The sequence below is a fragment of the Cupressus sempervirens genome, chromosome 8 (assembly GCF_028749045.1).
Source record: "Cupressus sempervirens isolate cs-2001-9-10 chromosome 8, ASM2874904v1, whole genome shotgun sequence".
Lineage (NCBI taxonomy): Eukaryota > Viridiplantae > Streptophyta > Pinopsida > Cupressales > Cupressaceae > Cupressus > Cupressus sempervirens.
In genome coordinates, this window is record NC_143125.1 from 615,743,243 (window position 1) to 615,758,558 (window position 15,316).

Sequence of the window (15,316 nt, forward strand, 5' to 3'; positions counted from 1 at the left end):
AAATGAAAAGAAATGATGTATGAAGATAAGGTTTAGTGCATAGCTCCTAGAACTAATTTTGAAGCTAAATTTGGGATCTCTAAGTCTTAGGCTAGAGAATTGCACTCACGTACTTCTCATCTAAATTTATAGAAGTGAATTCTTCATGTACAAACTAATAAACTAGGTGTATTTTAGCTAGGATGGTTTCTTCTTCAAGGTTGTTCCTAATTTATATTTCTATTAGGTTTCATGACCATATCATTTCCCTTTTCTAGATGGAAAGACTCTTTTCTTAGCTAGGTTGAGAAGCTTCATCTCTTAAAGATTGCCCTACAAAACCTTATCATATATTCCCTTAGTCTCTTCAAGATCCTTGCTAAATATATGGAGGCTATTGATAAAATTCAAAAAAAATTAATGTGGACCGGTGTTGAGGATAAAAAGAGGATGCAATTGGTGACCTAGAAGAAGGTTTGAAAACCTAAAAAGTGGAGAGGGTTTCGTATTATATCTATTATAAATATGAATTCCACCTTACTTTATAAAAAAATATGGGGATTGATTAATGGTCAAAAGGAATGGACTTGTATTATTAAGAGGAAGTAACTCTTCAAATTTTTGAGTATAGAGGAGTTCCTTAGTTTTGATCTCAAGTTGAGTGGGTCCTTTAAATTTGGAATCATCTTCAGGGTATGTGTAGGATCATGGTTTGCCAAAAAGTGGTGATCCAAAAAATTTGTAGTTCTAAAATATCTCAAACCATTTCAAAATATATTCCAACATTTTTCCCACCTACCCTAATACTAAATAAAAACAATTTATATCTTTATAATGTCTACTATATCTTTTGATACCAAACCTATATGATCAGCTTTAAAAAAATCCTTGAAATGTGCTCTTGGCCTGTTCTTATGTGATTTTTACTTCAAACATGTAGTTGACAACTTTTTTTTCACAAAAATTCAATGAAATGAAAAGGGTTTCTTAAGAATGTTCTTATCTTTCCATAATGTAAGGTTTGTCAAATTATGAGTTTAGTAAGTAATTATTACTTATTTCCTAATGGAGTTATGTATAAAGTGTTGACTGACACACTACTTGAAAAACAACTATAACTTATAAATGGTACAAAAATTTTTAAATCCAAAAGATGCATCACATTCTATGTTTCTTCTACTATAAGGAAAAAAAATGAAAAATTGAATTTTGGAGTTTTGAATTAGTTAAGGTGGTCAAACACAAGAGTTTTTTAATTCCAAAAATACTAAAGTCAAAAATTAATTATTAATTATTTATTTAGAATAAAAATACCCAAAAATATGTATCACATCCAAGCATGAGTCTACTACTTATATCTAGAATATTATTAAAAGATATTATCATTTGATTTTGATTAAGGTGGTCAGACATACATCTACTTCTTATTTTTGTTCTGAAAATTTTCCAATATTGCATTAAAATTCAAAATTTTGACAATCAATTTTTATTTTTTTGAGATAAGTCCTAGTAGTTTAGAAACTAGATTCAATTTTCTAGAGATTCTTTTCTCTCAACTTTTTGATATAAAGTTAATAACAAGTAGAAAATTGCACATGAATTTGACATAAACCTAATTTTTTTTTTCTTATTGCCACTTAAGAACATAGTTTGGTTGACCATGATCTTGCACATACCCTTCAACATGAGAAGAAAATTACTCTACTCAAAGCTGGATGTAAAATGGAGATAGGATAGAATATCAATTAATGGGTGGATAGATAGCTTTTTTATGAGCCCATTTCTTCCATTGGGGACTTTGTATTTTCTAGAGAAAGATATCTTTCAGTTTTTGGTAGTTTGGTCTAGGTTCACAAAAAATAATAATGAGTGGATAGATCTAGTCTTTATTGACCCTTTCCTCTCTCCTATATGACTCACCCTTCATTTTGTGGCCCTAAGGAATTCTATGAAGGGTGCTTTTATTTGAGAAGATTACTCCTTATGGTAATTTCTCATTTTCCTCGGTAGTGGAGGCTCTTTATTTCTAGATTATCTCTCCACCTATTTGGAATTCTTCTTGTAATAAGTCTCTTATCCCCAAAAATACGTTTTCTTCTAGTTAGCTCTCCAAAACAAAATCCCAACTTTAAATGACATGTGCAAACAATGTATGGTCTTTCCTAATTGTTGTTTTCTTTGTTAAGTATATTCAAAATTAGTTAATCATATCTTTCTTGTCTATCCTTTTTCTTATTGTATTTTTACCTTCATTTTCTAGAAGTGGAACATCTATTGGGCTACCCTTGGCTCACAATCTGATTTTTGGCTAATGTGTGAATCAGATCATGCACATATGGAAAGGAATCTATGGATCATGGTGGGTCCTCATGTTTTGTGGAATTTATATATGGAGGGAAATAATAGGGTTATTAGGAACTCTTATTTGTCTCCCTCCCTGCTAGTTGAAAGAATTATGAAAATTATAATTGGAAACTACAAAATTAATGTCCACTATTATATCGATTTTAAGGCTAGTGGATAGCCTAGCTTTTGGACAAAAAATTATCTTTCATCAAAACCAAAAGGAAAAGTTCTAAGTGCAATTTTCCTCTATAGAGATGGATAATATTTAATTTTTATTTCATAGAGGCCACAGGACTCCTTCAGGGCCTGAAACTAGAAGGTAAGTGTCATTCTAGAAGTATATAGATGGAGGGGGATTCACATAAATCATAAAATACCTAGGTAAAAACAATCTTCCTCTTGAATCATTGAAAATATTATTAAAGAGGGAATTTTTTTTTAATAAATTAGAGAAAGTATATCATTCTCATATGTAAAGTAAGTAGAATGAGGTAGATAATGTGCTATCCAACATGGTCATCCATTTTGATATAGTCATAATTTTGAATGATAGAGTGGGTGTTAATAAAAATTTAAAATACGTTGTGGATTATAAGAAGAATCACAGAAAAAGTATTGATTTATCATATCTTGGAAATTATGAATATTAAATATTGGGGAAAAGTATTATAATTAATGGACTTATGAGGGTGATAACTTCAATAAGTTGAAATATTTCCATGCTCTGAGGATATTTTGTCAATTATTTTTCCTCTTCAACTTATTTACCTATTGTGAGGAGAAGAACTTCAAAGTGAAGTCAAAATTCATTTTCTTTGTAGTAATTGTTTCCATGAGTGGTAATTTGAAAAGAAGATAGCATAGTAATTATAAGAAATGGAAAAATGAAAAGGAATTCTAAGAAAAAACTAGAGAGTTGTGGACTAGCCCCATATATGAAGAGGATGAAAGAGTCCAAACTAGAGGTTATTGTTGCAAGGAGACATCTATAATTGATGTTCAATGTCATTGTTGAGATAACTAGTCTAAACTGTAAATGTATTTCCCTCTTCCATACCAAGAATGTTTCTCAATTATAATTTTCATTTTTTCCTAAGAAATATAATGGTAAAACTATTAAGTATGCTGGGGAATTTTTGTATTTTATTCTTGAAAAATATCTTTTGAAAAAAGTGCTTGTGGTTGTGATGGAGTACATCATGTTGGATGGGCCCTATGATAGCGCCTCCTCCTACCACTTTTTATAGTTAAATAACTTTAGGAAAATAAGGTGGGTGCATTTTACATTCTACTATTATGTTCATTAATGTAGATTATTGAGGTTGGTAGAGAGAAGTCTAGAATGGTTGTTCTACACAAAAGGTTAATGGTGCTTATTTTTCACTGCATAAGGAAAAATGTCCTAAACCATTTATCTCCTAGCATTCTAGAAAATAAGTATCCTCTTTCTAGTCCTAGAATTAGTAAAAATAAGCAAGAATGGATCATGGTTAAGTTGGAAGAGGCCTCTTCTAGGTAATATTGATAGGTACATTATAGTAAAGTATAATAAGGACCTAAGAACTAACATAGATTCTAATTCCTACTGAAGATTATCATAGGATGTTGATGAATTTAATAGGTTATTTGCACATAATAATATTAGTAGAAATATCAAGAGGATTATATATTAGTAATTTAAAATATGTGTTTATTAAGAATAGCAAAGTAAAAATAGTCAAATGTGATTCTTGTTTCCAACCATTAGGGTAGAAATTGATTTGGAAGAAATGATAGCTGAAATTTCATGAGCACTAGAAAAAGATTTCTCTTACACATTAAGGTGGGTGGAGATTAGAAAACCCCTAGAAAATGGGTATCATGACTAACCAAGGAGATAATTATGTTGAGTTTGACTTTTGACCTAGTGTCGATATTCTTCTTATCCTTTAAGAATTTTTATAATAGTTGGGAACAATGGTAGCCATATTCAATGGTCATTATAGTTGTTTCTTAGAGGTGTGAGGGAAAAACATACATCACTCATACTAAGAATTATATTATTGCATATATCTATAAATGGGAAAAAGGATCTTGTTATCTTATCAAAAAGAAAGCATCAAGTCTTGAAATAGAATAATGTTCTGACTAGAAGACACACCCAAAACCACAACTAACCTAACCCAGCAATACCCAACACTAAAAACTAGAATGCCAAAAATTGGCTAACTTCCTAGCTAAAGAAATATAGGTAATAAAATACTAGCACAAAGAAAAGTACCTTAAGTAAGATCTTTAAATTTTTCTTTCAGCTCTTGTTGAATCCCTTTAATCTACACGGTGGCCTTCCCTATGTCACTTTGGTCAATCTAAACATCCCTCTTCTATTCCTTTTTCATGTTGGAGTGAATCTTATTTCTAAATCTATCTTCTTCCTCATCCTTTTCTAGTTCCTTAAGATCTAACATCAGATTGATTTCCTTAACCTTATCTGTAACATTCAAAACCCTATTTAAGAAATCAACCAAAGAGTCAAGTAAACTTTGACACTTCGCAATAACACCCTTTGTACTCTTGTCCATTTGGACAATCTTGTTTCTTAGATCTTGTAAGGCCCCATGATTCCCCTTCTCATCTTTCCTATTTTCCTTTTGGCCACTCTTGATCTTTAATTCTTCAATTTTCCCTCTAAATCCCTACATTTGAGATTCAATACTTTAATCTAGAGTGGAAGGACCATTTCTCTAGTATGAGGGAATATAGAGAGATGTATTTTTTAGTCTCCAAGACCCCATAGATAGGGTTAATAGGAAAGTCTTTAATTTCATATTTTGTGAGTTTCACATTAAGCTCATCATCATCCACAATGTGGAGCTTAGGGATTCTCACCTTCCTCATCTCCTTCTTCTCGCAAAAGTTTATATCCTTTTTCTTGAGATGGAACTCAAAATCCTTGGAAAAATCACTAGGAAGAGAAATGAACACATCATGGTTGATAGAATTTTTTGAACATAATTAATCAATTGTATATTGTCTTTGATGTTAGACAAAATATCATATCTTTACTAGTCAATGTATGTTGAGCTCACTCAGGTGATAAAGACAAATTCTTGTGTCTACTGAGCATTCTAGTGTTTTCCAAGTTTAGAAGATAGTCTCTACTGAGTTCACTTAGGAACATAAGAGAAATTCACAAAAATTTAGTGTTAACCAAGCTCACTTAGTTAACAAAGGAAATTTTGGATGGAACTAGTGTTAACTAAGCTCACTTGGTTATTAAAGGAATTATATGAAGTTACAGTGTTAATAGAGTTCACTTGGTTAATATAGGAAAATAATTTTAGGAGTTAGTATCTACCGGCCAGGGTCAACTAACAAAGGACTTTCTTGTTTGGGCATATTCAGTTTCATTGATTTACTTGGTGGTTCTAACTAACTAAAGAGATGAAGAGTTATTATTATAAGTTGTATTAAAACTAACTTGACAATGTATATGATAGAAGTATAAGGTCAAGTTAAGGATTGAAAAGTAAGAATGTGTGGAAGATAAGAAGATTCTTAGAGGAAGTGAATTGGAAGGATAAGTGGAATATCCTTGTTGGTTTTCAAAGCTTAATATGATCAGGAAAAATCAAGTATTCAAGCTAGAATGGAGATCTGAAATCAACAATATAGTTGCATAAGCAATTAGATCATTTCATTGTTACTCTCTAACCATTGTAGCATTGAACTAAATCTCTTAACAGAGTTAACCTAACAAGTATTTGCCAAATCTTCTAACAAGGTGGCATTTCTAGATTGAAGTGTTTAAAGACCTCTAACAAGGCCACTCCTAATAGGGTGATTAAATCCTCTAACAAGGGCACACCTAATAGTGTGTTTTGTAACCTTTAATATAGGTTTCTCCTAACAGGGCCCACTTCAAAAGAGTGAAAAATAGTAACTAGTTGCAATTGGTGGTTTTTCCCATATTGGGTTTCCACATTAAATCTTGGTGTCACTTGTGTTCATACTATTTCTTTACTGTGTATGTAACTCAGTTAATTAAGGTTAATCACAATTAATATATCTTAATTTCCATGTTCTATATTTTTTGAGTAATAGTTGATATTATAGTGCTTGCCGAGTTACAACACATTGTTAGTGTTAATAGAGTGCCTGTGTGTTAAATGAGTAACAACTATTTTAACAAAGTTTATATTTTGTACTGACATCTAAGGGATCTGGGATTTATTTGTGTGGTAATTGATTCACCCCTCCCCTCTCAGTTACTCCTCTTAGATTTCTAACAAGAATCATCATAGTCAACTAGTCTTATAGCTTCCCTTGGTTTATCATCTTTCTCACTATTTTCTTGTTTACAAGGGAAACAAGGGTACTCATCTCACCATAATTGATTGAAGAATCTTTACCTTTTCTAGCTTGTGGGGGGTGGGGTGTGGCGAATTTTTCCCAAAAACTAGTCAAGATGAAGTCTCCATACCTCCTCCAAATAACCTTTCCACCAATTTGAAACTTTCTTCTTCCTCCTTACAAATGTTCTTTTCCATCTCCATATTTTATTTCCCCACATTATCCTCTTCCTCCCCTTCATTTTCACTATCCTCCTCATTCTACAATAAAAGATCCTATTGCGCCTTAGATAATTTATTTTTGTTGATACCAATAATGTCAACCCTGATATCCCCCAAACTCTTTTACCCTTACCCTTTCAATCATCTAACTCCAAAATTTTAACACTTTTTTCTCTTATTTTCTTTGAGATTGGATCTAGAATAATTTTTTTGATAGGAATAATTTCTACCACTTTTTGTTGTTGGAATATAAGTTTATAATTTCTACCTACAAACAAAAAACTAATGAGAAATTTATATGATCTAAAGGATGCGAAATTGAAAAAGAACTAGAAAATAAAATATTAACATTTAGAAACCTACCATTCAAGAAATATATATAAATAGATCTAATGAAGAACAATACCAAAATGTGATGATCTAATTGACTTATTGATAGTTTATTTATATAGTATGAAGGACATATAAATATCTTATCTTAAAAAATAATGCTATTTAGTCAATTAAACATTATATAATTGATGGGTACATTGTGGTGAAGTATAATATAAACCTAAGACTTGACATATATTATAATTCCCACTAAATATTATCATATGATGTTAATGAATTCTATAGGTTTTTTACAAGTAATAATATTTTAGCAATATCAATAGAACTATATATCAATAATTTTAATGATGTGTTTATTAAGAATAGCAAAGTAATAATAAATAATCATGATTCTTATTTGGAAGAGATGTTAGTTGCAATTTATGAGCATTGGAAAAATATTTGTCTTACACATTAATGATGTGTAGACATTAGAAGACCTCTGAAACATGCTTATCATGACTAGCCTAGAAGATAATTACATTGATTTTACATTTTGACCCAATGTAGATATTCTTCTTAACCTTTAAGAACATGTATAATGGTTGGGACAATGGTATCCCAATTCAATGGTCATTATAGTTTCTCCCTAGAACTATGAGGGAAAAACGTAAATCACCCATATTAAGCATTATAATTTTGCATGTTTATAGAAATAGGAAAAAGGGTTATGTTGCTTTGTGAAAATGAGATTTATTAGGTTTATAATAATGATTTTATTAAAGAGGTTTTTGATCCCTTCTCAATCATATCCTATACTTGTGGAAACATATAAAGCTTTTCATTGTATACATTGCATTTATTGAGAATCCTTAATGAAAATCATGATTGTATTTTGTTTTCCTCTTGTTATTTTCCTTACAACTATGTGTCCTATGTTTGAGATGGAATTAGATTCTATGAAAAAGTATCAAAATAAAATTTTAAAAATTAATTATTTTGTTTGTTCAGTAAACATCTTGTGTACACCATATGTATTATGCAATGAATTCATGATGTTCTTCCTCTTGCAATATTTATTGTTTGAAAAGGAATTTTCTTTTTTATGAAATGATATCATTTCATTTATGTTTGAAAGTAGATATCTTAGATTGCACAAATTTGACCACATCTATTTTTTTTACATTGTTAAGATTCCCTTAATTGGGTTGGACATATTTCATGTCAATAAATATTCTAGTGAAGTGCTAACTAATCCTTCGAGATCATCTTTAATTTATTTATTATTTAGGAAGTAATTTTCTGCTAATTTAATTATATAACTATTTATATAGTTTTACTCAATTGCCTAAATTTTTTTAGGCTATATATATTCACTTCTTTTTATAATAAATTTGATGGTGTGTGTGTGTGTGTGCGTGCGTGCGCGCGCACGCATGCATTTTATTTCATATTCTTTCAGTATATTACAGTGCTATCAGAGCCAAGTTGTTGGAGAAAAAGAATTTAGATTGAATAGTGGTTCCAATGCATTCTTTAGTTTCAATTGTTGGAATTTTTTTTTTCTAGAAAAGAGAATTACCATGAATGGTTTTAGAAAATTAAAAATACTCTTATTTTTAATGATTTCTAGGATGATGTTTATGAAAGAAAAGATGAAAATGAAGAGCTAGAGAGGCCTAAAAATGAAAAGAAACTCGTCATTTGGAAGAGTAAAGACAAAAATTCTTATGCTTTCATTACCACCTTTATCATTGAAGAGGTAAGTAGACATATAATCTCTTGTAAGAGTGCATTTGTAGCATTAAAGAAACACAAAGTTTGTATGATTCTCATTCAAAACTTGAAATCATTCAATTATTAATGAAGTAGTTGAACTTAGAAATGAAAGATAATGACCTGATGAGTTAGCCTCTAAAATTAGGGCATTATTTCATGTTATTAAAATCATGGGTGTAAAAGTAGATCGACAACTTACTTCTTTTATTAAAGATCTTTATCCTACCTATTCACACTATCGTGAATCTCTTCAAGCTAGTGAAAAGATGAAAGATATAAAATTTGAAAAACTTGTGGACAAGATTGTAGAGAGAGAAAATGAATTTGGGAAGAAAGAATCAAGTTTAACTGCTAAGACTTTGTGTCTTGCAGAACAACAATAGGGGAAAACATCCAATCTGATTCTTCTAGACATGATAGTACCAAAAAAGGTTATGAAAGAAGATAGTCTAGAGGTAGGGGAAGTAAAAATTATCAAGGTGATAAACAATATTCTCAACCACAACATCGACATAGATATTATCAACAAAAAGAGAGGCAATCTATACAGTGTTATAGATGTGGAAAAATGGGTCATATTGCCAATCTTTGTTGAACTTCATGGGAGAAGATTTGTGACAAAAAGGAGAAGCCACCAGATAGGGGCAACCGTCTTGAATCTACACATTATGTTATAGCACATTGAAATGTTGGGATTGAAGAAGTTTTAAGTACTTCAAATTCTACTTTGAATAATACTTGTTTGTTAGATACTGGATCCACATGTCATATGGCATTTAGAAGAGATTTTTTTGAGACATTCAATGATCAAGTGGATGGAGTAGCATATTTTGCTAACACATTTGAGTTAAAATCTTTAGGTATTAGATCTATTAGACTTAAATTACTAGGTCTCATTGATCACATACTTTCTAATGTTCTTTATCTTCCACAATTGAAGAGAAACTTAATATCACTTGTGCATATTAGGCAACAAGGTCATTCAATGCATATTTTTGATGGTATTATTGAGATTAGAAGAGATTTTGATCATGTGATTGTAATGACTAGAGTGGAAGATGGTAAACTTTTACATTTGAAAGGTACTTCATCAAGGTCTCAAAATTATGCAATTTTTTCATAGCATAGTGGTAATTTTTCTTCCAGCTTGTGAAATTGCATGCAAGATTTGGTCACATTAACTACATTAGTCTCAAAATTATGAATCAAAATGGAATTCAAGGACTTCCTACTATCCCATAAAAAATTTCTCAATGTGAAGCTTGCATTTTAGGCAAACACAGTAAACAAGCTTTTTATGATTACATGTTTAGAGCTTCTAGAAAGCTAGGTCTCATTCACTTAGATTTGTGTGGGCCTATGCCTTTTCTATAAGAAAATGGAAAAAAATACATGTTGAATTTTATTAATGACTATACCAATATGTCTTGGGTCTATTTATTAAAAGAAAAATTTCAAGCTTTTAATACCTTCAAAAATCTCCATTTGTGGATTAAAAATGAGACTCAACTCAATTTTGGAACGCTAAGAAGTGATAATGGTGGTGAGTACACTTCTAAAGAGTTTGAGAAATATTTGTACAAAAATTTTATTAAGCATCAAACAACTATTCTTAATAACCCACAATAGGATGGTGTGGTAGAACCAATGAATAGATCACTCCTGAATATGATAAGATCTATGATATTTTTCAAAAATGTTAAATTAATGTTTTGGGGAGAAGTAGTTCTCTATGTTGTCTACAAAAGAACATAAGTTCTTCTATTGCACTACAAAGTAAAACTCCCTATGAAATGTGGTATGGTTATCTTTGAAGTGTCAAGCATTTTAGGGTTTTTGGTTCCACTTTTTATGCTTTAATTCCTACTCAGCTAAGGAATAAATTGGAATCTAGGAGTAGAAAATACATTTTTTTGAGATATTCTACTACTTGTAAAGTTTATTGTCTATATGATGAGGAGAATAATTTTTTAAAAAATTTCTAGAGATATTATATTTCTTGAATTTGAAAAAGATGCACATAGTATTGAAAAAAACCTTGCTCATCTTGACAGATTTCAATAAAAAAAATTCTATCATGAATGGGATAATGAACTTCCAACTCTTGAAATTGGGATTCCCTTTCTAGGTCAATCTTTGGAAGTTATAAAGAATGAAGAAAATAAGAAAGAGAAAAAATCTAAATAATCTAAAATACTTTGTGAAGAACCCATTGAAAGAGAAGAGAAGAGTTCTTAAAAATCTAAAATTGTCTATGAAGAACTTGTTTAAAAAAATATGAACCTGTTTGTGAAGAATGTAATTCAAATGATCTTGAGATTGAGAAAACAATAGAGCAATAAATCTGTAGATCAATATGGACAAAGAAAATTCCAAAAAGGTATGAAGGTTTTGAATTAAATTTTTCTATTATTGACGAACCTTCTTCATTTCATGAAGAAACATCAAGTGATGAATGGAGAAGTGCAATGCCAAGAGACTATAATGCTCTCATAAAAAAATGGAACTTGGAGGTTAGTGGACCATCCAATTGGAACCAAACCTATTGGTTGCAAGTGGGTATATAAGAATAAACATAAAGCTAATGGGTCACTTGACAAACACAAAGAAAGAAGGTGTTGACTATTGAAGTTGATAAAAAAACCAACCCCACAATTCCCAAGAATCACCTACATGAAAACACCTATTATAGAAGAGAAAAACAAAAAGCTATGGAGGAAAGAATTGTCAGATCCATAGAGGAGACATTCTTGATGAGAAAAAAAGAAAATTGCTATAATCAAAAGTGAATGAATTGGTTACAATGAGAGCTTGTCCTTATAAAGGAGATCAAAACCCTAAAAAGGTCTAACCTAGGTTGCATCATAATAATTAATAAAAGAAATTAATTATTAGATGCCTAAAGTTTAGCTTAAGAAACTAGAGTTAATTAGGAAATATATAATTACTCTAAAACCCCTTTTTAATATAAACTTAGGGAGTAGCTAAAAACCTAGAAACAAATACTAAATGTAGAAATGGGTCCTGGCAAACAAGGCCTGATGAGGTACCCAAGAACAACCAAATCTCTAAAAAGAGGAGAAATAGAGAAAACCACATGGGAAAAACCCTACTCCAAAAGGAGATGGAAAACATGTTGAAAAGGAACTAGTGAAGGATTGAAGAAACCTCCAAACTAGGGAATGTACTAGAAGATAGGAACAATAAATGATCATGAAGAACATCACTAAAGCATGTAGAAGATGCAAATATCTATCAAAAGTAACTACTAATCTAAAGAACCTCCATTGAAATAGAACTTGACCAGGCAGAGAAGACTATAATCTACATTGAATTAGGATGCACAAAAAGGAAAACAACTAAACTCGAAGATATAGATGGCATGAAACACCAAGCCTGAGGAGTTGATAAATCAAGGTAACTAAAAAGTGAGTCAAAAGAGCTACATGTCAAGGAACCATGATCAAGATGCACAAAATAATACATATGTGTATGCTAAGGTGATCAATCTTAGACACGTCATGAGGCCAATGTCTTAAAAGGGACACTCACTAGACAAATGAAGATGGCAAGCAAAGGCAAAACATCAACCCCCCCCCCCATGGCACTTTATCAAAATAGTGCATGCACAATAAGGCACAAGAAATAATGAATCCAAAAAATATAGTAAGCTATACAAGTGTCCTCAGATGACACTACTCAAATCAGAAGGCAAACAAAGGCAAACAACTAAAATGAAAATACAAATGCAGATAGGCACTTTATTTCAGTGTGTTTGCAAGAATACATACAAATGATGTCTAAATAGACTAGAAGAGATATAAGACTAATACAATAGATAGTACAAGTCATGATGAATCATCTAAAGCACCAAAATCAATTCTTGGACCTAAAACAAACAAGTTATCCACTAGAATGAAAAAATGTAGAAGACTGAATAGAATGTTCTTGGAGCACAATCTAGAAAAACAACTAGCATCACTGAAAAGAGATTAAAAAGACCTTTCCAATGATACAAAAAATTCCCAAATCAAAGATCAAATGCTCAAGATGTCTCTAGGAGTGCAAAATAAAACTCCTAACTTTGATAGTAGAAAAAGCCATCAAAACTATAAATTAACTATACCACTATGATGGCCCAGAACTAGCTTTCCATCGATATCTCATTTTTGGAAAATAGAGTTTGTATGCTCGAGATACGACCAAAAATGAAAAGGTAGGTCCAAAAAAAGTCTGAGGAGGTGATAGGAAGTGGTGATGTAGTGCTGACATCAACAAGTGATGAGCCCAAATTTGATGGTCAAACAGTCATCGAGGCAAAAAATGCCATAAAATGACCCTTGTTGGAGAAAAATTCCAACCACCGGAAACAAGACAGGATGAAAAAAATGGCTATCATCGGTAAAAAGGTTGGTGTCAGATTAAAAATTGGTGGCCAATAAACATGTGCTAAACTGCCCAAAAATAAATCTTCCATGTATGGGGTAGAAACCATGCTAGTAGATACAAAAACCACCCCAAAGAATGGGACACCTCCAATGCAAATGAATAAACTACCATCACACCTATCAAAAGCTACTCCACATGGGTAAACGGCCAATGCACTTAAAAATAAATGTGACATGAGCTTTGACAAAGGCACAATGTATGCACAAGGGAATGCGTATGATGACATGGAGCTTGCAAGAGGATGAGGAAACTAGAACAAGAAACTCACCCATTATCCAAAATAATCACCAAAAACAAGTTTTGCATCAAAGAAAAATAAAATGCCTTTGCATTGGTAGAATCGTCCATGACCAAATCTAATCCATGATCTATACAAAAGTCTGCCCACATACAAATGATAGCATAGAGGCCCAAATAATAGCCATCTCAAGCTAGAACAATGAATATCATTCTTGCAACCATAAAAATGACAAAAGGGAGCTTTTTCCAAATTTTCTTCTTGAAAACTACTCTTCCAACTATAACTTGTTAGATTATGGTGACTGATCAGAGAAATATTGTACATACTCCATAATTCCTCACTAGGCTATCTTCCCATAGAGGCTCTCATTATTATGTTACATTTATTGATGATGCAACTAGAAAGGTATTGATTTATTTCCTTAGAAAAAAATCTGATGTATTTTAAACGTCTAAGAAATGGAAATGCTTGGTTGAAAATGAGACTGGTAAGAAATTAAAATGTCTTAGATCTGATAATGGTGGTGAGTATTGCAGTCATGAATTTGAAGATTATTGCTCCACTAATGGTATTTTTAGACAGAAATTTGTTCCAAGGAATCCATAGGAAAATGGAGTGGCTAAAAGTATGAAGATGACTATAATAGATCATGCAAGGAGTATGAGGTTGCATGTTGGGTTGTCGTTACACATGTGGGAAAAGGCTATCAATACTATTGTATATTGGATTAATACAGGTCTCTCTACTCCTTTGGGTTGCGGTATTCTAGAGGAAGCATGGACTGGTAAGAAGGTGAGTTATTCTTTTCTCAAAACCTTTCATTGTGAAGCATTTGTTCACATAGATTTTGAAACTAGAACCAAGTTGGAAGCTAATTCAAAGAAATGTGTATTTTTTGGATATGGTATGAATGAATTTGGTTATAAGATTTGGGAATTTGAAAATCATAAAACTGTAAGAAGTAGGGATGCCATATTCAATGAGAAAGTGTTGTACAAAGATCTATTACAGCAACATGCGAAGAAAGAAGATAATTATGTAGTGTTGGATGATATTATTAGTCAGGGATCTTCCCTTGGGGTGTCTTGTCATGTTTTCTATGTGATCTATCATTTTTTGATATTGTTTATATTTGCATCTAATTGTTATTTCTATCCCTTGTTTATTCCTAACAAGTAGTATTAGAGTGAGGTTATTTTAGGAAAGTCTCACAATTGAGTGGGAGTGATGGAAGATGAGGGTAAGCTGAGGGTTGATAGGATTAATAGGTAGAACTTTTAGTTATGGAAGATGCAAATGGAAGATTATCTTTATCAAAAGGATTTATGAAAGTTGTTAGAAGGCAAAACCAAGAATCAGGGATATATGTCAAATGAGGATTGGAATCTTTTGGACAGAAAGACACTTGGAAGCATTTGATTATGCATGGCACCATCAGTGGCATTTAATATTACAAAAGAAAAGACAATAGAAGAGTTGATGAAAACCCTAGCGACACTATATGAAAAGCCCTCTGCTTCAAACAAGGTATTTATCATGAAGCATTTATTTAATATGAAAATGGCAGAAGGTGGATCTATTACAGATCATTTGAATGAGTTTAATACTATTACAAGTTAGTTATCTTCTATGGGTATCAATTTTGATGAAGAAATTA